Below are 23,472 nucleotides of genomic sequence, written 5' to 3' on the forward strand. Positions count from 1 at the left end.
TATTTCTCTTGTTGATGATAGCCATTCTGACTGGGATGAGGTGATATCTCATTGTGGTTTTGATTTGCATTTCTCTGATGATTAGTGATGTGGAGCATTTTTTCATATGTCTATTTGCCATTTGTATGTCCTCTTTGGAGAAATGTCTCTTCAGGTCCTCTGCCCATTTTTCAATTGGGTTGTTTGTTTTTTTGTTGTTGAGTTGCATGAGTTCCTTGTATATTTTGGATATTAGCCCCTTATTGGAGACACTGTTTGCAAAAATCTTCTCCCATTCACTTGGTTGCCTCTTTATTTTGTCGATGGTTTCTTTTGCTGTGCAGAAGCTTTTAAGTTTGATATAGTCCCATTCATTTATTTTAGCTTTTACTTCCCTTGCCTTTGGAGTCAAATTCATAAAATACTCTTTGAACCCAAGGTTCATAAGTTTAGTACCTATGTTTTCTTCTATGCTGTTTATTGTCTCAGGTCTTATGCTTAACTCTTTGATCCATTTCGAATTAATTTTGGTACATGGTGACAGATAGCAGTCCAGTTTCATTCATTTCCACGTGGCTTACCAATTCTGCCAGCACCATTTATTGAAGAGGCTGTCTTTTCTCCATTGTATGTTTTTTGCTTCTTTGTCAAAAATTATCTGTCCATATATATGTGGTTTTATTTCTAGGTTCTCAGTTCTATTGCATTGGTCTATGTGTCTGTTTCCTGCCAATACCATGCTGTTTTGATTATTGTAGCCCTGTAGTACAAGCTAAAGTCAGGGACAGTGATACCTCCAGCATTGTTCTTTTTTCTTAAGATTGCTTTGGCTATTTGGGGTCTTTTGTGGTTCTAAATAAATCTGATGATTTTTTACTCCATTTCTTTAAAAAATGCCATTGGGATTTTGATGGGGATTGCATTGAATCTGTATATTGCTTTGGGTAATATAGCCATTTTAACTATGTTGATTCTTCCAATCCGTGAGCACGGAATGTCTTTCCATTTCTTTGTGTCTTCTTCAATTTCTTTTAAAAATGTCTATAGTTTTCAGCATATAGGTCTTTCACATCCTTGGTTAAGTTTATTCCTAGGTATTTTATTCTTTTTGCTGCAATTGCAAAAGGAATTGTTGTTTTTATTTCTCTTTCTGAGATTTCATTGTTAGTTTATAAGAATGTAATGGACTTTTGTATGTTGATTTTGTAGCCAGCAACTTTACTGTATTCTTTGATTGCTTCTAATAGCTTTTTGGTGGAGTCTTTAGGGTTTTCTATATATAGCATCATGTCTTAGTGAGTCTAGCCCAGGGTTTGTCAATTTTGTTAATCTTTTCAAAGAACCAGCTCTTTGTCACATTAATTTTTTCTATTGTCTTTTTGTTCTCTATTTCATTTAGTTCTGCTCTGATTTTTATTATTTCCTTTCTTCTGCTGACCTTGGGTTTCATTTGTTCTTCTTTGTCTAGTTCTTTAAAGTGTAACATGAGGCTATTTATTTGGGATTTTTCTTGTTTCTTAAGATAGGCCTGTAATTATATGAATTTCCCTCTTAACACTGCTTTTGCTGCATCCCAAAAGTTTTGGTTGGATGTATTTTCATTCTCGTTTATTTCTATGTATCTTTTGATCTCTCCACTAATTTCTTCTTTGACCTGGTAGTTCTTTAAAAGTATGTTGTTTAATCTCCATGTATTTGTGGTTTTTCCTGCTTTCTTTTTGCAATTGATAGCCAATTTCAAAGCCTTGTGATCAGAGAATATGCTTGGTATGATTTCAATCTTCTTAAATTTGCTGAGGCTAGTTTTATGTCCCAATATATGGTGTATCCTTGAGAATGTTCCATGTACACTAGAAAAAAATGTATAGTCTGATGTTTTAGGATGAAGTGCTCTATAAATGTCAATTATGTCCATTTCATCTAATGTGTCATTTAGGGCTGCTATTTCATTATTTATTTTCTGTTTGGATGATCTATCCATAGCTGTCAATGACGTATTTAGGTCCCCTAGTATAATTGTGTTTTGGTCAATTTCTCCCTTTAGTTCTGTTAGTAGTTGCTTGGTATATTTTGGTGCTCCCTGATTGGGGGCATAAATATTGATGACTGTTATGTCTTCTTGTTGTATAGTCCCCTTTACCATTATGAAATGTCCATCTTTGTCTCTTGTTACCTTTTTCACCCTGAAGTCTGTTTCATCTGATATCAGTATGGCTACACCTGATTTTCTCTGGATACCATTTGCTTGGAGTGTCAATTTCCACCCTTTCACTTTGAGTCTATGCTTGTCCTTGTAGCTGAGATGTGTCTCTTGGAGACAGCATATGGTTGGGTTTAGTTTTTTGATCCAATCTGCTACTCTGTGCCTTTTTATTGGTGAGTTCAGTCCATTTACATTTAGGGTGATTATTGATATGTGAGGATTTCCTATCATTCTATCTTTAGTTTTCTGGTAAGGCTGTGTCTCCATTGTTTCTTTGCCTTTTTGTTGTTGTCTATTATTTCTGTGTGGTGGTATTCTATGATGTTTCCCTCTGTTTCTTCTTTTATTACAGTATATATTTCAGTTCTGGATTTTTTTTGAGTGGTTACCCTTAAGTTTATGTAAAAGAAAGTTTTATATTTAGAGGATTGCATTTTCTTCAGCATGCTTACTTTCTCCATTCCCGTATTCTGGTTCAGGCCTTTACTCTCCCCCTTTTTATGTTTTGTTTGCCACAAATTGTCCCTGTTGATGGTGGTTGAATACCTCCTTTGGTATTTCTTGTAATGAAGGTCATGTGTTAGAAAATTCCCTCAGCTTCTGTACGTCTGGAAAGGTCTTTATTCCTCCTTCATATCTAAAGGATATTTTTGCTGGGTATATTATTCTTGGCTCATAATTTATCTATTTCAATAGTTTGAATATTTGGTTCCACTCCCTCCTGGCTTTTAGAGTTTCTGCTGAGAAATCTGATGATAATCTAATGGGCTTTCCTTTGTAGGTTACTGTCTTCTTTTCCCTGGCTGCCTTGAGGATTCTTTCTTTGTCATTGATTTTTGACAGCTTCAGTATAATGTGCCTTGGAGAAGGCCTGTTGGGGTTGAGGTAATTAGGTGTTCTATTTTCTTCTTGGATTCAAGGATCCAGTTCTTTCCACAAGTTTGGGATGTTCTCATCAACTATTTGTTTGAATATACTCTCTGTTCCCTTTTCTCTTTCTTCTCTTACTGGTATGCCCATTATTCTATATTGCTCTTTCTGGAGTCAGAAATGTCTTGTAGCGTTCTTTCGTTTAAGTCTCAAGTCTCTTTCTTCTTCCATCCTTGTCATTTCCAGGTTTCTGTCTTCTACGTCACTGCTTCTTTCCTCCATCCGGTCAACTCTACAACTTAAGCTGGCTTTTTCAGTCTTCATTTCTTCTATTGAGTTCTTAATTTCCATAAATTCCATTTGGTTCTTTTTTAAAATTTCAATCTCTTTGGTAAATGTTCATGTCGTTCTTTGATTGTGTTTCTGAGTTCATTAAACTGCTTGTCTGTGTTTTCTTGCATCTTGTTGAGTTTTTTCAGAACTGCAATCTTGAATTCTCTGTCATTTAAGTCACATATTTCCATATCTTTAAGTTCCTTTTCTGGAGACTTTTCACTTTCTTTCTGAGCTGTCTTGTTGTCTTGGTTATGCATGGCAATTAATGATTTATTATTTCTCTTCCTAGACATCTACAGGAGTGGCTTCTGCAACAGGTTGATAGGAAGAGGTCTTTCTTTTTTTTTTCCAGTACGTGTTGGTAGAATGTTTTATTTTCTCTCCGACTGCAGCCTTTTTTTCTCTCTCACACAGTAGTGCTATGTTTTCTCTGCACTATTCCAGCTTCTCACACAATGGGGGGATTCCCTGGAAGTTGGGCTTCTCCTCTGTTAACAGTTCGCCTGGGTCATAGGGCACTGCGTCCGTTTGGGGATGAGGAGAGCTTTTGAAGTTCCAAAGCTCTTGCTGCACCAGATTTAGAGCCTGTGTGTTTCAGCAACTCTGTTTACTCCTTCAGGGATCCACCCAGATAGGTGGGGAGAGGGGCAGGGTTGGTTGTGAGAGGGGGCCCAGAGCAATGGCTTTGACCATCACCACAGCCAGTCCTGCTTCCACAGTTCCCTTCCCTTTGCCAGAACTAGTTGGGCTGCAAATCTGTGACTGTGGACCACAGTTCTCAGAACTGCAAATATTCTGTTCTTTTGGTCTCACACTGCTACTGTTCAGCGTCTAGCACTGGGAAGGTGGGGGCAGGGCAATCTCTGGCAGGTTAGGGAGGGGGCGGCTGGTCTCAGTGCCTAAGGCTTCCGTTCTCTGTGGCAGTGGGGGCTTAAAACACCGTTTTCAGCCTTCTTCCCTCAGTCTTTTCTCCGAGGTCTCTGCCATGAGTGTTGCGTTCAGCCATGTTATATGCTGTCCCCTCAGTCCTGTGGGCCATAAACGGAGCCCTAGCAGTCCAAGTTCTTCCTTCTCCCGCAGCTGCGGTAGTTCCGGGATGCAGCGAGCCCAGAGCACTGAGCTAGGTCTGCGTTCTGCATCCGCAGGGCCCCATCTCTGCACTTTTCCCTTCCCTCCTCCCCCGCTCGCACAATTTGCCCACTTTTTGGTGAATTCAGTAGTGAGCCTCTTCATCTTGCCTGTCTGCTGTGCAGGGAGTCCTTTGTGGAGTTATATTTGTTCAATTTGTTGTAAATTCCAGGGGAGATTTCCAGAGGCTCACCTCACACCGCCATTTTGATGATGTCTCTTAGTTGTAGTTTCTTGATTTTCATCACATTGAATATTTTGTGCCAATCCCTTCTGGTCTGCAAAGTTTCTGTTGAGAAATCGGCTGACAGTCTTATGGGAGCTCCCTTGGAGGTACTAACTGCTTTTCTCTTGCTGCTTTTAAGATTCTGTCATTGTCTTTAACCTTTGACATTATAATTATGATGTATCTTGGTGTGGACCTCTTTGGGTTTATCTTATCTGGGACTCTCTGCACTTCCTAGGCTTGTATGTCTATTTACTTTGCCAGGTTAGGGAAGTTTTCCATCATTATTTCTTCCAATAGATTTTCAATTCCTTACTCTCTGTTGTCTCTTTCTGGTACCCCAATGATGCAAATATTGGTATGCTTGATGGTGTCCCAGAGGCCCCTTAAACTATCCTCATTTTATTTTATTTATTTATTTATTATTGTTTTCTGTTTTGGTTGGGTGTTTTCTGCTACGGTAACTTGTAAATCACTGATTCAATCCTCTGATTCTTCTAATCTGCTGTTGATTCCCTCTAATGTAGTCTTCATTTCTGACTGGTTGTTTTTTATGTTTTCTATCTCCATTTTTATGTTTCCTATCTCTTTGTTAAGGTTCTTACTGAGTTCATCTACTCTTCCCCTAAGTTCATTGAGCATCCTTACAACCAGTGTTTTGAACTCTGCATCTGGTAGATTGCTGGTCTCCATTTTATTTAGCTCTTTTTCTGGAGCTTTGTTCTGTTGTTTCATTTGAGACATGTTTCTTTGTCTCCCCATTTTGGCTGCCTCCCTGTGTTTGTTTCTATGTATTAGGTAGGGCTGGTATGTCTCTCTGTCTTAGTAGAGTGGTTTTATGTAGTATTATGTAATAGGTGTCCTATGGGGCCCAAAGGCACAATCTCCCTGGTCACCTGAGCTGGGTACTGTAGGTGTGTCCCTTGTGTGGGATTATGTGTCCTCCTGTTGTAGTTGAGCTTTGGCTGCTGTTTGCACATCAGTGGGAGGGATTGAACATCAGGCTGATTGGTTGAGACTGGCTTTGACTACAGTGGAGGAGCTTTTGTACAGGGGCTGACGCTGTGGAGCAGGAGTCATGTTAGCAGAGCTCTGGTGCCTACTCAATTTTCCCTCTGGGTGTGTCACCCATGGAATCAGTCAGTTGATGCTCTGGCTCGGTCTGAAGCTGGCCACTGGATGTGCTGGCCCTGGGACCTCCTGGGAGGGGACCCGCTACAGGCCTAGTCCAGCTGCAGCCTATTCCCTGCCTGGGGTCACCTGGCATGAGCCACAAAGCAATCCACAGATGGCAGCCACCAGCCCTCTGCTTGGAGATACCTCAAGAGGCCAAGCTGGGAACTGAGGCCAGCTGCCACTAGTGCCAGACTTAGGGCTGCTCAGCAAGAGGTATAGGGCACACCAAGGCCAGATGCTGGTTGTTTGGGTTATGTGAACTTTTGAGAGATTTTAGGAAAGTTTGCAGTGTGAGCCAAGACAGGTCATTTGTATGGAAAAGCCACTGGAAGCGGCTTGCATGGGTCCAAAAATTTGGTGGAGCAGGGCGTCAGGGAATCACCAGGACAGAGTGAATGGTGTTAGTCAGGTTGATGGAGACAGATATGGCAGCCATGTTCATCTGCACTCTGGGAGGTGGGGGACAGCTCAACAAAGAAATAATGGATTCCACCAGTACTTCTGTCTGGGAGAAAGCTGTCCCTCTAGCTCTTGCCCTGCAGCCAGACAATTGAGTTCCTCCCGGTATGTCCCCAACCCTGTAGCTCAGAGAGAGTGAGTCTGTCAATGAGTAAGTTCATGTGTGGGCCCTTTTAGAGGAATGCCTGGGACTCCAGCCACCTTCCATCTCACTTAGCCACAATCTCTACTTGTTTTTACAACCAGAAGTTGTGGAGATTTCTCTTCCCAGCCCTGGAACCCTGGTCTGGGGAGCTTGGTGTGGGGCTGGGACCCCTAGCTCCTCTGGGGGACCACCACAGCTGAGATAGCACTGCTTACTTTTAACTGCCACATGGAGGTTTGGGACTAGCTCATTCTGAGTCTCCGCCTTTCCTACTAGTCTCAAGGTGGCTTCTTCTCTATGTCCTTCGTTGTAGGACTTCTGTTCAGCTAGACTTCAGGTGATTCTCAGTGATGGTTGTTTTGTAATTTAGTTGTAATTTTGATGTGGTTCATGAGAGGAAGCGAGCACAGCATTTACCTACTCCATTATTCTGCCGGGTAATCCTCTCAGCCTGTGCTCTGAGCCCCACACAGAACTGCCTCCTGGTACCTGTACACATGTATCCAATAAAGTGTCAGAATGGAAGATTGTGTGCAGCAGGCAATGTGGGTCTTGGTCTCCATGAGGGGAAACAAATCAGTGATGGTTTTTAGGAAAGGTTTTGTGGAACTGAGTTGAGTGCAGTGATTATGAGCCTAGACTCTAGGACAAGACTGCCTAAGCTTGAAACTCACTCCATTGCTTACCAGCTGGGCAAGTCATACCCCCTTGTTGCCTCAGTTTCCCCAACTATAATAGAATGGGGATGATGATTAACTACCTCATAGGATTCAAGTAAGAAGGAAATGAGTTCATTTATGTGAAATGCTTTGAACACTGCCTGACACACTGAGGCTGGGCTGTGGCTCTGCGATGCTTATTAGTGGGGAAGAGAGTGTTCTCTTCTGTACTGCTGTTTTCTGTTTCAGTGTATGAATTTTTTTGTTACATGGTCTGTGTCCTTCACTAGACTGAGCTTCTCAAGGGTGATAACTGGGTTGTTCTCATCCATGCATCCCTGGCTCCTAATGTACCACCTTGCACATTCAGGGAAAATTCTCACCAAATGTTCAGTGAGTTCATGAATGGATGGTTGGGAGAGTTCTGAAGGAATGTGGGAACGGCGTGGACAAAGCATTGAAATAAGGATGTGCACAGTGGGCATTGGGTAGTAAGTAGCCCAGCGCAGAGAGGAGAGAAGGAAGGTTAACTTGGCTCTTGTGTGTAGGAGCTGGAGGCAGTGAGCTTCCCCCAGGCAGCCCTTGTATTTGGTGCTTCAGGGCTATCTTTCATGTCAAGACTGGGATGGTGGCCCCAAAGGGCATAATTATCAGGGAAGTAGGATTGATGCTAATCTGAAGGGCTCTGTTAAACTTTGGTTTTGCAGAAGTCCATTCTTTCCTTTAGCCTTGGAGAATTTTCCTCCCCTGCCCAGCCCTCCAGCTCTATCCATAATCATTCTAGATCCTTCTACAGCTACATTTTAGATCCAGGGACAGACTTCCCAAAGCACATGAATCCAACTGACACACTCCCAGAGGAATCCATGAAAACCGGAGACAGTGGAGTTTTGCTTCCTCCAAGCTCTGTAGCTAAGGGGCTAGAACTTAGGCCCACATGCTCCATGCTTTCATTTTGGAAAATGCAACTTGTTTATTGATTTTTTTCATAAAAATAGGATTCTCTGTCATTCATAAACTGTACTGTATGTTGGCTGGGACACTTGGACAGCAGACACAGTGGGGGAAGATTTAATGATTAGGTTGCCTTGAGGTCGAGGGAGGACTGAGGAGCTCGAGTTATGCCCTGTCCCAGGGCTTCTGGAGCAGGGAGGATGGCGTTGACTTTGCTCTCTGGCTCTGTAGGGCTGGGCTGAGATCCTCCACGAAGCATAGGGCCAGCAGAAGCACGTGCTACAGAGCGGGAGAAGGGACGAAGGCTGATGTGGGCCAGTCAGGCCCCAGGAGACATCTCCTTTGGGAGAGCAGGTGCCCTGGGAGGAAGGGGCCAATGGAGTGGGTACAGGCATCTCTGAAAGAGGGGCCTTCATTGACACCTTCTTCTGAGGGGCTTTGGAAAGAATTAGAGGCTTGGGTCCTAGACAAACTCCATGAGTTGGGTAAGCATCCTAGAGTTAGCTGCTGAAACTCTAAGCAGCTTTTTCGTTGTGCTTTTCCCAGGGTTGGTAGGGGCTGGAGAGACTGCCCAAAGTGCTGCCTTTCCGTGGAGCTACTTTATATACCTGCCCCTTTCTGCCCTCTCCCCTTTTGTCCCCTAAGCTGGTCATCTTCTTTCCATTGGGCTATTTAAAGTTGTATGTGCAAAAACACAGAGCCTCTCACCTGTGATTGGGCAGCCTCCTATCTCTTACTTCTCTCCCGGGAACTGGCTGCCCCGAGTGCAGCATGGCGGTAACAGGGCAAAGGGCCATGCACAAACATAAATTAAAATTAAGGCCTCCGATGAAGCTGACATGTGGTTTCATTCCCCATCTGCATGATCACCATTACAATGCATGTTGTTGGATATGAAGATAAATCCAGCCCTGTTCCTAATAGCTTTTAATTTCCACCAGAGCTGATTATTTTGATGCAGGCTCCTGTGAGAGTTTCCCGGCATGCTCTTGACTGGCTGTCCTGGTCCCAGTAGGGAGTTTTGGACACAGCTCAAATGCAGGCCAGATGTATCTGGCGGTGCTCTGGAATATAAGCCTGGATCAACTCCCTTGTCTATGCAGATGGGGATCTTGCATGCTGGGTTGTCATCATGCCTTGGCTTAGCTGGGAGTGCACTGGGGACACTGTGTACTGGGGACGGGAGAAGCAGAGGCAAGAAGGAATCTAGCCAGAGGGCTCTTTTCTGACAAGTGGGCTGCACTCCCCAACCACAGCCCACCTGTGCCCAAGGTGCGAGTCGATGAGCCCGCCACTCTTCTTCTACCTCCCTAATTGTCCCCAGTTGTCCAAGTTGTTCATGGGTTTTTCTACCTCTTTTCATTTGGTCCTGCTGTCTCCTCTGCCTGGTCTGCACCAATCCCTCCTCTTTTTTTTTTTTTTTTAGGAGGGTGCAGATCACAGTGGCCCATGTGCGGATCGAACTGGCAACCTTGGTGTTATTAGCACCACGCTCTAACCAACTGAGCTAATCGGCTCCCCCAACCCCTCCTCTTCTTATGGATACCCTACTCCTCTACTGTCCTTTAAACTTGGTTCACATGTGTCCCCTTCCATGATGCCTCACGTAACCTTCGGCAGAACTTCTCACTCCCCTGGTTCCATTCCTGTAGCACTTACTTCACTCTGTATTATGTTATAGGCGACAGTTCTGTCTGTCTGCTGCAGGAGGGTGTACAGCTTTATCTTTTTCATCTCTTTATCCCCAGGACTCTCATAATACCTGTCACAGCATAATAACAGTAACAACAAGATTAATGATAATATCCATGCATTGAGACCTCTTTTGTGTTAGGCATTTTACATATATTATCTCTAATCCTCATAATAACAATTTAAAAGAGATAACACTTTTTGTTTTGTTGGGTCCCTTCCCCCACCCGACCCCCCCAATTTTATAAATGAGGACAATGAGACCCCGGGAAGTTAGGCAACTTACCCAAGGCCGCACAGCTAACAAGCAGCCTGCGTTTGAGCTGGGGTCCTCTGGGTTGCTCTCCTTCCTGCTGCCTCTCCAGAGCAGGCCCCTCATTAAGAATGGACTATCATCAAGTTCCAACATAGTAGAAATGCCTGTCCCTGTCTCCTGCACTTGCCTGGGGACAGAAACGTGTCCCCAGCCTTTGCACTGACTTCTGGCTGTGTGTGTGGTGACCAGAGGTTTTGACTTTTCTGAAGAGCAGCAGATCTCCAGCTGAAAGATCAATAGACAAACAACCATTCTGACAAGAAGGCTTTATTGGGCACTGGCTCTGTTTTTGGTCCAGTAAGAGTCACAAAGACGGTTTTGATCTGGAAATTTAGGATTCAGTTCATGTTGTCACCTCTGATGGACAAGGATGGATGATCTCAACACAATAAACAATCAAGTATGATCTGGGTTTGCTTTGGAATGCAGACCAACGTGTTAACTGCATTTTGCTCAGGCTGATCCTAAGGCTACTTTGTTTTTTTTGTTTTTGTTTTTTTAATTGGGGAATATTGGGGAACAGTGTGTTTCTCCAGGGCCCATCAGCTCCAAGTTGCTGTTCTTCAATCTAGTTGTGGAGGGCGCAGCTCAGCTCCAAGTCCAGTCGCCATTTTCAATTTTTAGTTGCAGGGGGCGCAGCCCACCATCCCATGGGGGGATTGAACCTGCAACCTTGTTGCTGAGAGCTCCTGCTCTAACCAACTGAGCCATCCGGCTGCCCCGTATGGCTACTTAGGATCCCAGGAGTCTCCACCAATGTGACAGGGATGGCAGATGAGAGAGCCGAGGTGGGGCCTGAAATCCAGTCTGGACACGTGGGCTACAAACGGATGGAGTGACAGACTGTCAGAGCTGGAAAGGCCTGAGATCTTTAGTCCAGCCTCCTCATTTACTGATGAAGAAACTGAGGCCCCAACCACAGCTTTCTCTCACCTCTTTTGCCCCTTCTCTCCTGCTCATTCTCAGGGTGTGTTATTTTAACTACTTGTGAGGTGCTTCTCTTTTACTACCAGACTTCTTTCCTTCTTTGCCTGACTAAAGCCTACCCATCTTTCCAAGTTTGATTCAAATACTACTTTCTTCATTATTTCTTTCTCGATTTCTGCTAAGAATGGATTTAAAAATCACCCAGATTAACTTCCTTCTAGGGGATCCTTTTCTGAAGTCCCTTAGAACTTTATCAGTTCCTTGCACAAGACACTAATCATATTTTGTCCTGTAATATTTTAAAATCAGTACTACCGTGTTTCCCTGAAAATAAGACTTAGCCAGACCATCAGCTCTAATGCATCTTTTGGAGTAAAAATTAATATAAGACCTGGTATTATATTATATTATATTATATTATATTATATTATATTATATTATACTGGGTATTATATTATATTAAAATAAGACTGGGTCTTATATTAATTTTTGCTCCAAAAGACACATTAGACCTGATGGTCCGGCTAGGTCTTATTTTCGGGGAAACAAGGTATCCTTGCTACCCGCATGTATAATCATCGAGAGCAGGGTCTATTTTTCATCCACACCCCTCTCCCTTCTAGTGCTCAGAAAAGATGATTAATGAAGATGATGAAATGCCAATCTCTCCCCTACTGAACTGTCATGTGGCAGGAAGGAAGGAGGGAGGCCTGCCTAAGGTCACAGAGAAAATTCATGGCACTGTGGGATCTAGGCTTGGTGGTCCCTGGTCTCCATTATGCTGCGCTGCTTTAGAGATGCCCAGAGAGAGATCACTTCTGTGGGCTCCTCCTGTGACACTTTGTTGTTCTAGATGCAAAATTGGGGATCTCAGCTCTCAACTGTTTCGGAGCATGGAGAAATCAGCTGGGATGGTCAGCCTGTGCTGATATGAAATAGATAATATATGTGCTCAAGACAATTTAACAAGTGGAGTTCGGGACCCTGCTCAGTGCTTGACACAGTGTCAGGCCTTACAGAAGAATCAGACCTGACCATGATCTGTTTCTTCCCTTCAGCAGCACCTGTCTAGGGGTTATAGTACCTTCCTGTGAAGAGGATGATACAACAGAGGCTGGCATTCTTCCTGATGGCGGCAGCCCAGTTAGGCTCACGAATGGGAGGGAGGCCTGCAGTCAGGCCTCTGAATACATTCCCAGGCCAAGAATGCAGAAAGAGCATTTAGGTGGAGGTGACAGCACAGGCAAAGGCAAGCAGCAAAGAGAGGGTGGGCTATCTGGGGGCATGGCTGGAGGGTAAGGAAAATTGGTGGGAGAAGTCTGAAAAGGGTGCCAGGACATTTCACTTATGAAAGACCTGCCTAGTTCTAGAAAAAAGAGAAAACAACGTGATAATAATGACAAATATTTACTGAACACTTACTAAGTTGCCAGGCTTTGTTTTAAGCATTTTACATGTTTAGCTCATTTAATCTTCATGGCAATCTGAAGGCGTGGGGACTATGATTCCCCATTTTACAGATAAACGAACAGGCACAAAGAAGCTACATGAATTGCCTAAAGTTAGTAAGTGGTAGAGCCACAATTTAAACTTTTGCATTCAGACTCCATTATTTGTGCTCCCAAGCATTACACTATATTGCCTTGCAAAAAATTAATATACAGAATATATACAGTGAGTGCCAAACAAATGTATACACATTTTAAGAAAGGAAAAAACTATATTAAAATTGTAATACTCAATATAAACTGATAACAAAAGATGAATACAAGTCATGTTTGACTTCTGCAATTGTAAGAGGTGCTCTGAGTGGTTACCATCAGTATAATTTTAATACAGTTTTCTCCTTTCTTAAAATATGGATACATATTTTTGGCACCTATGTGTGTGTGTGTGTGTGTGTGTGTGTGTGTGTGTGTGTTTAACCGCTACAAATTGACCAAAAAAATCCACACAATACAAAATAGGGTGACAGATATGAGCAGACAATTGACAGAAGAGGTAGTGGGATGTGGCAGAAAGAAGACAGGCTGTAGAGTCTGCTGGTCCTAATTGATGATTCTGAGCATGTTACTTTTAAAGCCTCAGTTTATTCACCTATGAAATCGGGACAATGAAATCTACTACACATGGAATCCTTTACATGAAAATTAGAACTCTGGGGAGAATTGAATTCTCAAATGAAGGAGTGACCTAAACAGCAGGGAAATTTTACCTCCCCTACCCCCAGCTTCATGAAGTTGCCAAACCTTGGGCTGTGTGCCCTTCTTCGGGTGCTGGGCTGGAAGCAGAACACAGGTTAACCAGGGATGGAGCCACCTAGAGCAGCAGTGGTACTGGTAACATAAATTAGAGAATGACTCCTCCTAAACGTGATCTTGAGAAAGTCATAAACAGCGGGAAGTAGGTTGGTGACCACTGTGGTGTTTTTAACTCAAATAGGCCATGATGATATCTGGGCAGAATGAGGGAAACAGAATGACTGAGATGTAGTATTATTAATCTGTATTCATTTGTGCTTTGCATGGTACCTGATCAAAACTATGTTTAGGGACGGAATGAAGGCGTGTGGTTTGGTACCAATACAAGCAAAGATCAACTCCGCAAACTACGTGGGTCTAATCTGCTCAAAGTGCTCAAACCCTGGTTCATTAATAACTGGTACTTCCATGACACTATGCAGTTTATAAAGTGCTTTTACATGACCTCATTTGCTCCTCGCAGTAACCCCCATTACCTTCCCCGTTTTACAGACAAGGAAACAAATACAAGTTCAATGACTTGTGCAGTTAGAAGCGAAATGAACGGGGAGGAAATAAGCATGTATTAAAACATACGTGTATGCAGGGCTCTGTGGCAGTTACCTTGATGGCATCTCCTTTAATCCTCCTCTTAACCCTGTGAGGGAGGCATACTACCCCCATTCTTAGGTATAAAGGACATGAGATTCAGAGAGGCCAAGAGATTTGCTCCTGGTCACACAGCCTCTCAGGCGGGCTTGGACCCAGAGCTTTTGTCCCTAAAGCCCAAGCTCTTTCCTTGTAACATACTTTAGTGATTCCAGCATGAGGACTACCCCATGGGGCTCAGGACAATTACTATTTCCCTCAGTAAGGTGATTGCAGAAGAAAAGGCAACTGGCCCGTAATTTTGTTGCTGTTGTTGTTTGTTCATTGCTTGCTTTGTTAGGGGTAGGGGGCATCAGATTCAGACAGCCTGTTTTCTTCCTTGGAGTACAGAGTGAAAATTCTATCTTCTAATGCCTTAAAACACACTTTGCAGGTTAGAGATTACAACGAAGCATTCAGAAGCAGTAAAGGAATTTTCTCCCTAGTCAGACGGCCTAAATTGAAATAACAATCATAGTGATAATAATGGTTAGTAAGAAAATAAGTGACCAATTATTGTGCTCTTAGGCAATAAGTGCTTTTCCTGAGTCATTTCATTTAATCTTCACAAGTGTCCTACACTTTAGGGGGTACTATTATCTCCCTTTCGCAGATGAAGACCCTGAGGCACAGAGGTCCCATCACCTGCCCGAGGTCAGAGAGTGAGTGTGTGGTAGGGTAAGATCTGAGCCCAGAGCAGTTTGATTTCAGCTCTTAGAGATGACTTGAGCCACCTCTCAAACTGTGCCCTGCTGCCTGGGTCTCCTTTTATTTGTATAGTGCGCTCTGGTTTATAAAGCCAGTTCACAGACATTATCTTATTGAATCCTTCCTACCCCATCTGAGGGAGACACTTTCTTAACCTCACTTGACAGACAGGAAAACCAAGGCTTGGAGGACTGAGTGTCCTGATCAAGGGTACACAGTCAGGGAGGGGTATACCAGAACTCTGGTTTGAAGCCTGCACCCTAGGAGCTCTTGAGGCCCCGCCTGGAGTGCATGCCCACAGCTCCCCAGGACCACCTTCCAATTTCCCTGCAGGCGGGTTGCTCTATATTTGCATGCCAGTTGGTTGGTTCCAGAACCATCAGCTGCAGCTCCTCAGTCAAGCAGAAATGTCTGTGTTCACAGGTGCCTCTGGCGGTGTGTGCATGTGTTGTGTTTTGCTTTTCCATTTAGTTCATGGCAAGTACTGCATTTCCACAGCACTCACTGGGCAAATTTCAGCAGATTTAAGACAATTGCAGGCAAACACTCTGCCCCGGGATCATGCCGTGGCAGTGGACGTGGCGAAAGTGGCATTGTTTAGTTAAGTTGGCACCTCTGTAAGTTACCCTGAAATCAGAGAGGAATTCTTTATAGAAGGTTATCCGACACATAAATCATCATTAGACTACCTCATTTTTGTTTAATGCCTACCTAGCTGTGCTGTAGTCTAAAAATGTGTGTTTAGTGAAGTCAAGGGTTGCAGGGAAATTATAGGGTTTTCAAAAACCCATTTGCTTTGCTGGTGTTCACATCAGAATCAATCTTGCCTTTAGTTCTCAATCTCATTGCAAACATGCAGTATTACTTGCTGAATTCTGGCATTTAATGTACGGTAGCATTTATTCAGAAGGAGCCAACGGTGCATACAGAATGGTAGAGCTACGTATAGATGGCACTTCCTGCCAAGCCTGTGATTTTGAACTCTGTTGCATATCAGTGAGACTTTACCGTCAGAGCTGGAGTCATGAGGGCATAGGGCTGTGATTCCAGGCAGAGGCCTGTGCTGTGTGGTGGCAGGAAGGGAGCCTGCATCCACAATGCCTCAAGCCTCACTGCACCAGCACATAGTAGACACTCAGACAATGGTTGAATGCTTGGAGGAACATTTAAACAGGAGGTGACTGACTTCGGATTAGGTTGTAAAGGGGATGGATTAAAATGAAGAGAAACGGGTGGTTCTATAGCTGCTAGAATAAAGTCGTCAGTTGCTCCTGTTATGCCCCAAATCAACAGGGCTTGCTTTGAGCCTCTCTTTGGTGGCAAAGCTGTGTAGGAAAGCTAAAGGGCATGGGCTCTGGCCTCAGAGAGACTTGGGTTCAAATCCTGGTCCTGCTCTTTACTTGCCATACAACACTAGGTCGGTCCTTTCACCTCTCGAAGCTTCAATTTCCTCCGATGAGATGATTAGAAAATATGCACTTTTTCTATATAGGGAAAACCTATTTTCCACGTTATTTTGCTTTTTTTTCTATATAGATCTGTTTTCTACAAATAGATTCTCTATATGTAGGTTTCAATTTTTCCTAGTGCTGAGCAGACACATGAAACACTGTCCCAGGATTAGTCATCTTCTCCTTGAGACCTGGAAGGTCTTCATAAAGAGTGAATTTCTAGGAGTGAGCCTCCAGGTGTGAGAATCCAGCAGTGAGCATTAGTTTTGTCCATTTAGGTTTGTGCAGCTAGGTGTAAGTTTTAGGTATGAGCATATTAGAGTGTGAACCTGGCTGGGGTTCATTACACTGGGGGTCACTTAGCCTTTAGTGTTGAGGGCATAAGGTTAGGATGATGAGGAGAAAACCCTTACGCTGAGGCATAGGCAGTGTCAGCCCTTGTTATTACCCCACAAGGCAGAAACGTACTCCCTACCAGTATTACCTTGACCTTTATGTTTGACCAGATGTCTTGTTGTGTTGGAATCCTCTGGAGCTTAGGCATGTGTCTTTGTCCACTGCCAAGCCCTCCTTTGCAGTGGAATGCTACACCAGTTGGAACCAGCAACAGCCCTCTGCATTCCAGGACAGTGGGCAGTAGGAGCCCAGAAGCTTGCACTAAGGCCTCAAGATTGAAAGTGTTTTCTTTCATACCTAGAGATTCCTTCCTTCCTTCCACTTCAGGGGCAGAGCAGATCTGAATACTCACATCTTTAGGGACATGGAATCTGCCAGAATTCTGGAGAGTCAGCTGAGAAGCGGATGACAGAGTGGGAGATGGAAGCCTATGACAATGAATGGCAGTGGGGCTGGGAGTCGGGGGGGGGGGGCAATGACAGAGTCTGGGCTCTGAATTCAGCTGCTGTCTCTGCCCTGGAGTCAGCTAGGTATCGAATGAACGTTGTCCTCTGTGTGGTGGCCTGGTGGGCTCTCAGACCATGTGAAGCAGAGGAAAAGGCTGATATCTAGAATATTCTGGAGCCTGCTGTTACAGACACAACCTAGGGAAGCAGTTGTGCAAAGCCTGATGAGATGCAATTGTACCCCCTTGGGGCCGGCCCCCAGGAAGGGGCACAGAATTCAGCAAAGCCATATCTTATGTCAACTTCACCCTTTGAATCTATCTAAAGGCTGTGTTGGCATAAGCAACAATCAATTGGTTAAGTTTTCAGTTCATTATTTAATTTAGCAATGTTTTTTGAGTACTACCTGTGCACAAGATGCTATGTTATGTAGACAGTGATTCCCAAGGGTCTTTGCTTGAGGATCTCAAAGGTTTTGGAGAAATTCCTCTTTCCACACACCAAAGAAACTCTTTTTAATAAAAATATACATGTGTGTATGTGTATGAATAATATGTATGGTGTAATTTGTACACATACTGAGGGTGCCAAAAAATGTATACAAGTGGACACTTTGGTTAACGTTGCTCAAGCAGTAGTTCACCGTAATCAGAAGTGTCTGGATGCTGATGGTAACCACTTTGAGCACCTCTTGTCATTGCAGAAGTCAAATGTGACTTGTATTCATCTTTTGTTATCAGTATATATTGATACTATAATTTTAATACTTTTCCTTTCTTAAAGTATGTATATGCTTTTTTGGCCCCCTCTGTATGTTTGTGTACTCAAACATTCACTCACATTCACAGTTTTTGCCTGTGGAAAGGGGAGAGAGACTCCCCTGGGTAGAGCCCCAGAAGTGCCCAGAACAGAGCCCTGAGGCCGACACCTTGGCCGACTGTGTGTGAGGAGGAGCAGTGCCACGGGATCATCCAGCTTAGGAGTGTGTCTGGGTGAGTGTCAGGTCTTAGACTTCTCTCCTAAACAAAAAGGACAGTTTCCCATCCCCTTCTTCATCTTCTGGGTTGGAATGTGGGTAGCCAAGGTGTTCTGAATTTGATGGACCGCCTTGGATCAGTCACCGTTTAATGAGACCTATTCAGTGTAGGAAGGGTGTGCAGAGGCACAGAAGATGTGGGGGACACTGTGCCTATCCTCCAGGGGCTTGCTGTTTAACAAGACAAGTAAGATGATCTTAGGACGCAGGTGACGCCAACACAAGGTAGAGGTGATGAGGGCACAGGAGAGGCACAGTGTCTGGGGGCTTGGAAGCAGGGAGCCCTGTCTTCTGTAATTAGAGCAGGTTCTGTGTACGAAGCGGCATTCTTGTGGGACTTGGAGAGTGGATCGTTTGGGCAGGCTGAGCCCCTGCAGAGAAGAGTGTTCTAGACCTGTCAGCTCTCGACTTTAGACTCACCTGGGGAGCTTTTTAAAAACACCACTGTTCAGGACCAACCCCAAACAATGAAGTCAGGATCCTTGGGGCACCTGTATTTGTGAAAGCCCCCTCTGTGATTCCGATGAGCAGCTGGGTCGCAAATCCCTGTTCTGGGTGCAGAAGGCCCAGGCAGGGGGGGTGTAAAATCTCGGAGCTCTGAGAACAAAGGTTGCACTCTTAGGGCAAACAGCCTGGTTTGACTGGAGCTCAGGATACATTTCCGGGGGCAGTGGGGGTGGAGGTGGGGGTGAGGGGCTGTGATTGATGCTGCACTGGGCTATATGTAGTTGACAATGGGGAGCCATTGATGATTTTGAGTGGGGAATGACCTGGAAGGACTTTTGGGAGTTGGTCTTCAATGATTAAGGGTGTTCCCCGAAACCTGGAGGTCATCCCTGCTCAGCATCCTGGAATCCAAGTCTGTCGTTGAATTCTCAGGGGTGATCACCGGGCACCTTCTGTCCTACACTGCCATCCTTTTCCTGTCCCCTTTCTCAGGCTGCTGTCCATAACCCAAGGCAATGTGGGAGCTTGCCAGGGAGGCCTGTGGAAAGAAGGGTCCCACAATGTCACACCCAGAGTTTAAGCAGGGTCTGAGGCAAGCTAAACAGTCTCTTTCTTTTTATAATCCTAGTGAGTTAAATTTGTACCATGCTTTTACAGTTTACAGCACACTGTATAGACATTACACTTAGGCTCTCGTAACGATTCTGTGTGGCATGGAACAATTATTCCCATTTACAGATGCGCAAACAGGGTCAGAGGTGAAGAAAATGAAGCACAGAGAGGTAAAGGAGCTTACTCAAGGCCACACAGCTAGAAGAAATGGAGTGGGGACTCAATCACAAGCCAACTGGTACCAGAACTCACTCTTCACCTCTAGGCCATGACATTTGGGTCTCCTGGTTTCCAGGTCCAGGGTCTTCCACTGGACTGGGTTAGGATGAGGAAGGGAAGACAACAAAAGGCAGGTTTCCATCTGGGCACCAGGTGTGTGGGTCCGAGGCCTCAGTCTGGACATGGCCAGTTAGGAGATCCCATTCTGGAGGCTGAGTGTCCAGGTGTGAGGCCTGTATCTGGAGGCCAGGTGTCCAGGTGTGACCTCTTTAAGCCTCTGTCTGCTCTCTGCCATTCCCTCTCTCCTTTGGACCACTTGTTTCATATTCCCCTGAGTGTGATGAGGGTCAGGCTAGAAAAGTGGGGAGGGGGCCTGACGTTTCCAGTTCCAGTTTTCTCACTAAATGATTTTATGCCTTCTCTCTGGATGTCCGTTTCCTCATCTGTAAGCAAGGGGGCTGGAGCAGATGACCCCATAGATCTCTTCCAGCTTGGGTCAGTTTAACAAACTCCACGAGCCCCATGTGGCCTCCATCATGCTGGGCACGGGGGATGCAGTGTGTAGGGACAGAGTCCCAGAGAGCACTTTCGAGGCTCTCGGCTTCACGTGGAAAGGTGCTGGCTTGGGTAATAGATGGCCATCAGCTGTAATCAGATGGTCATCCACTGTGGCTGGGTGGCCATCAGCTGTTACCAGTTAGCGATTAGCCACTAATATAACTGCTGTGGCTACGCTAGGGTGTTGGTTGTTTGGCAGAGGAGTGGATGGTGGATTGCGGCTAGCAACTGGGGTTAGCAAGCATGGATGGCGGATTGTGGATCGTGTGGATCCTACTTCCTGTGTCTTGCTCGTCTGCCAGCTAGACTGGGGTGCAGGAAGACCCCCTGTTGGGGTACTGGTGGATGTTTGCTTTTGTGTCTTGACCAGCCACCATCGAGAATATAGTGGTATGACTCCCTTATCTATGGCTCCGTTGTTGTTCCTTTTTGGCCTCACCATGTCCTGCGTTCTTGTGCGGGGAGTGGGAGCTGAGACCCTGCATTACACAGTGACATGTATGTGTCCTGCTGGGGAGACAGACCATAAGAAAAGAGCTCTACTACGTCTATTCCTTAAACTCTCACACATGTGCAAGACAGGAATCGTCACAGCAGTCATGTTTGTGATAGCAAAAAATTGGAAATCAATATGCATAAATTAAATGTTTTTTTCCTACAATGAAATATTATACTGCAGAGCAAGTGCATGAACCCGAGCTTTACAAATCAGCCTGGACATATCATAAAAAATGTTGAATGGAAAAAAGCAAATTGCAGGAGGATGCATACATTACGGTACCATTTGTATAAGGTTTGAAAATATGCAGAACATTACCCTGTATTATTTGTGGGTATATACATATGTAGAGAAAGTGTGGGGACAGAGCCCCAGAGAGCAGTTTCCAGGCTCTCGGCCTCACATAGACAGGTGCTGGCTCAGGTAGTCAATGGCCATCAGCTGTGGCTAGTTGGCCGTCAGCTGTAACCAGTGAGCCATTGGCCACTAATATAACTGCTGTGGCTACGCTAGCAGAAAATGGGAGACTAGCATGAAGATAGTGGCTGAGCTAGCAAGAGTGGATTGCAGAGAGGCGGATGCCGCCAGCGAGAATATAGTGGTATGACTCCCCTATCTATGGCTCCGTGGGTGTTCCTTTTTGGCCTCACCATGTCCTGCGTTCTTATGTGGGGAGCGGGAGCTGAGACCCCGCAGGCCGCCCTGCACGACAGAAAGTATAAAAACATGCATGAGAATGATCAACACCATATTCAGGGTAGTCCTTACCTCTCAGGAAGGAGGCAATGGGCTCACTCAGGGAAATACAACTGTTTACAGAATTTCTTATGTCTTAAAATGTTTCTTATGTCTTAAAAAGATCTGAAGAAAACATAGCCAAAATATGAGTGGATATTGAATATTATTTTTATCCTTTTCTAGAAAATATGCATGATATACTTCATTAGAAAGCACCCATTTCAACACCATATGAAAAAATGCTAGGAAAGGGATGAGATCACACAATTTGGGTCCCTATGTGACAGTCTAGGGCCAGGGCACTGGGAGTGCAGAGAGAGGAGGTTGCTGGTGAAAGTGAGATTCGGGGAATGATCCTTGGGGCAGAGAGAGTGTTGGTGGAGTTGGAGATGTGTATATACCCACATCTCAGCTGTGCCCTCCATGACCTATTTTCTGGTCCCTCTGCCTGGGCCACCTCGGGCAGGGTTGGCTCTCAAACCTATTAAATGACAACAATTGAAAGGATAACAATTGAAGGCATAACTATAAGAGGAAGGATGTACCCATGTAGGGATCCCACTGTAATCTGTTTTCAGTTTAATGAGAGTCAGGAGACCCAGCATGAGGCCACTGAAAATGAAGACTCCCCGAGTATTCATGGGGTTGTGAGGCCCCCTCGCTCTGTGAAGAGCTGGGAACCGCAGAGTGTCCTGGTAGCTCTCCATCCTTCTGTCCTAGGAGGGCAGTTGGTCAATGTCAAAGGCAGCTGGGTAGGGACAAGTCACTTGGGGATGGAGGGAGGGCCCACATAATTACCCCCTTTGAGAGGTTCACTCCCAATTCCAGCTCAAATTACAAGAGAAAGCTGGGAGACCAGGTCATAGCCAACAGGGAAAGCTGAGAGAGAAAGGTGATCTCCCAGTGCTCCTGGGTGGGAGCCCACCTGGGGACCTGGAGAACAGAGGATGTACTGGGCAGAGAGAGGGCGGGCATGGATCACCAGCTGCTGCCTTCTCACTTGGCTCTTAGAACACCTAGTTTTATTCCGCTTTACCCTGCAACAGTGATGTTCCCTGTCCGGCCCTTCTTCTGTTTCCCTGGCCCTCTAACATACCCAAGTTTCCCAGGTGGCACATGCAGGTGGTAGAATTGGTTTGTCAGGGCTGGAAGGGGCCTTGGAAATCATGGTGCCCAATCCCCTGCTCACTTTATAGATGCTTTGCTTAGGCCTGGGGCTCTGGCCTCAAAGCATCCTTACAAGATGAGGGAGGCTGTCCCATTCTCAACAGGGTAGATGCGTGTAGAGATCCTCCCAGATCTGGAAGTATCGTCAGAGTTTACAAAGAACACAGAATTAACTGGTATGGGGATTAGTGTGTGTGCAGGACAGTTTCTATCTTGTTTAGCATAAGTAGGCACGTAGCAGACATGTTTCTGGAAAGTGAAGTATGAAATCTCATCTTAATGGGAGGCGTACTCTTTTTAGGAAAACCCTGAGTGGACGTTGGTGAGTGTGTGACTAGCTGGCCATGCTCACACACTGCTGGTGCAAGTAGGTGCTGGTACAACCTTTCTGGGAAGCAGTTTGGCAATATGTATTTGAAGCTATAAATGTCCATATTCTTCGGACTCTATTCTTAAGAAGTAATCCAAGATGGCAATAAAGATTTCTGTTAATTGCAATGTTATTTACAGCAGTGAAAAAGAAATCCTAAATTTCTAATAATAAGGGTGTGATTAAATATTTTATGGTGCAATAATACAATGAAATATTCCAATACATTTTTAATTACATGAGAAAATATATGTTAAGTGGAAAATACATTTTATATATATGTGTGTGTGTATATATATATATATATATATATATATATATATATATATATAGAGAGAGAGAGAGAGAGAGAGAGAGAGAGAGAGAGAAGGATCCCAATTGTTTAAAAAATACACATGTATTTATATCTATCTATCCATCTATCTCATAGATGAGCATCTTGAAAGAAATACTTCAAGGCTCTTAGTGACTGCTGTGACTGAGATTAGGAATATTTCTGTTACAGTTTTCTACATTTTGTGAGTGTGTGTTGAGGAGACAAAATAGGAAGTGGTTTTGAAATGAAAAAGCCATATTGAAGTGTAGATACCTTGCAGAGTAGCTGCTGCTCCTGCTTTTTTAGGAAGTTCCTCTTTTATGAAGTTCTTTCTTACACTGGACTAAAATCTGCTTTCATGAAATGAGTACCTTAGGCCCTCCTCCTGCTCCCTGCCCACCCCACACTTCCACAGATAAGGTCCTTCTTTCCCTATGTCACCCTTTAGTTACCTGAGGGCAGCTCTCATCCTCTCCCGTCCCTCCACACCACCCCAGTGTCCCATTCTCCTGGCTAAAGCAACCCATTTCTGCAGCAGTCCCTTCTACGAT

The 23,472-nt window shown here is 44.5% G+C and overlaps 1 protein-coding gene and 1 long non-coding RNA gene across 3 annotated transcripts in view; one reads left to right on the top strand and one right to left on the bottom strand.

The window, feature by feature from the left end:
* DSCAML1 (DS cell adhesion molecule like 1) overlaps positions 1-23,472 on the top strand; it is a 356,252-nt gene that overhangs the window by 23,213 nt on the left and 309,567 nt on the right. The window lies entirely within an intron of this gene.
* LOC141572175 (uncharacterized) lies at positions 8,293-10,241 on the bottom strand. Its single transcript, XR_012497378.1, has 3 exons — positions 10,114-10,241; positions 9,795-9,897; positions 8,293-8,414 (listed from the first exon to the last, which is right to left on the bottom strand). It is a non-coding gene; the product is annotated as an uncharacterized LOC141572175 (long non-coding RNA).

The sequence above is a fragment of the Rhinolophus sinicus genome, linkage group LG06 (genome assembly GCF_036562045.2).
Source record: "Rhinolophus sinicus isolate RSC01 linkage group LG06, ASM3656204v1, whole genome shotgun sequence".
In the NCBI taxonomy this organism is placed as follows: domain Eukaryota; kingdom Metazoa; phylum Chordata; class Mammalia; order Chiroptera; family Rhinolophidae; genus Rhinolophus; species Rhinolophus sinicus.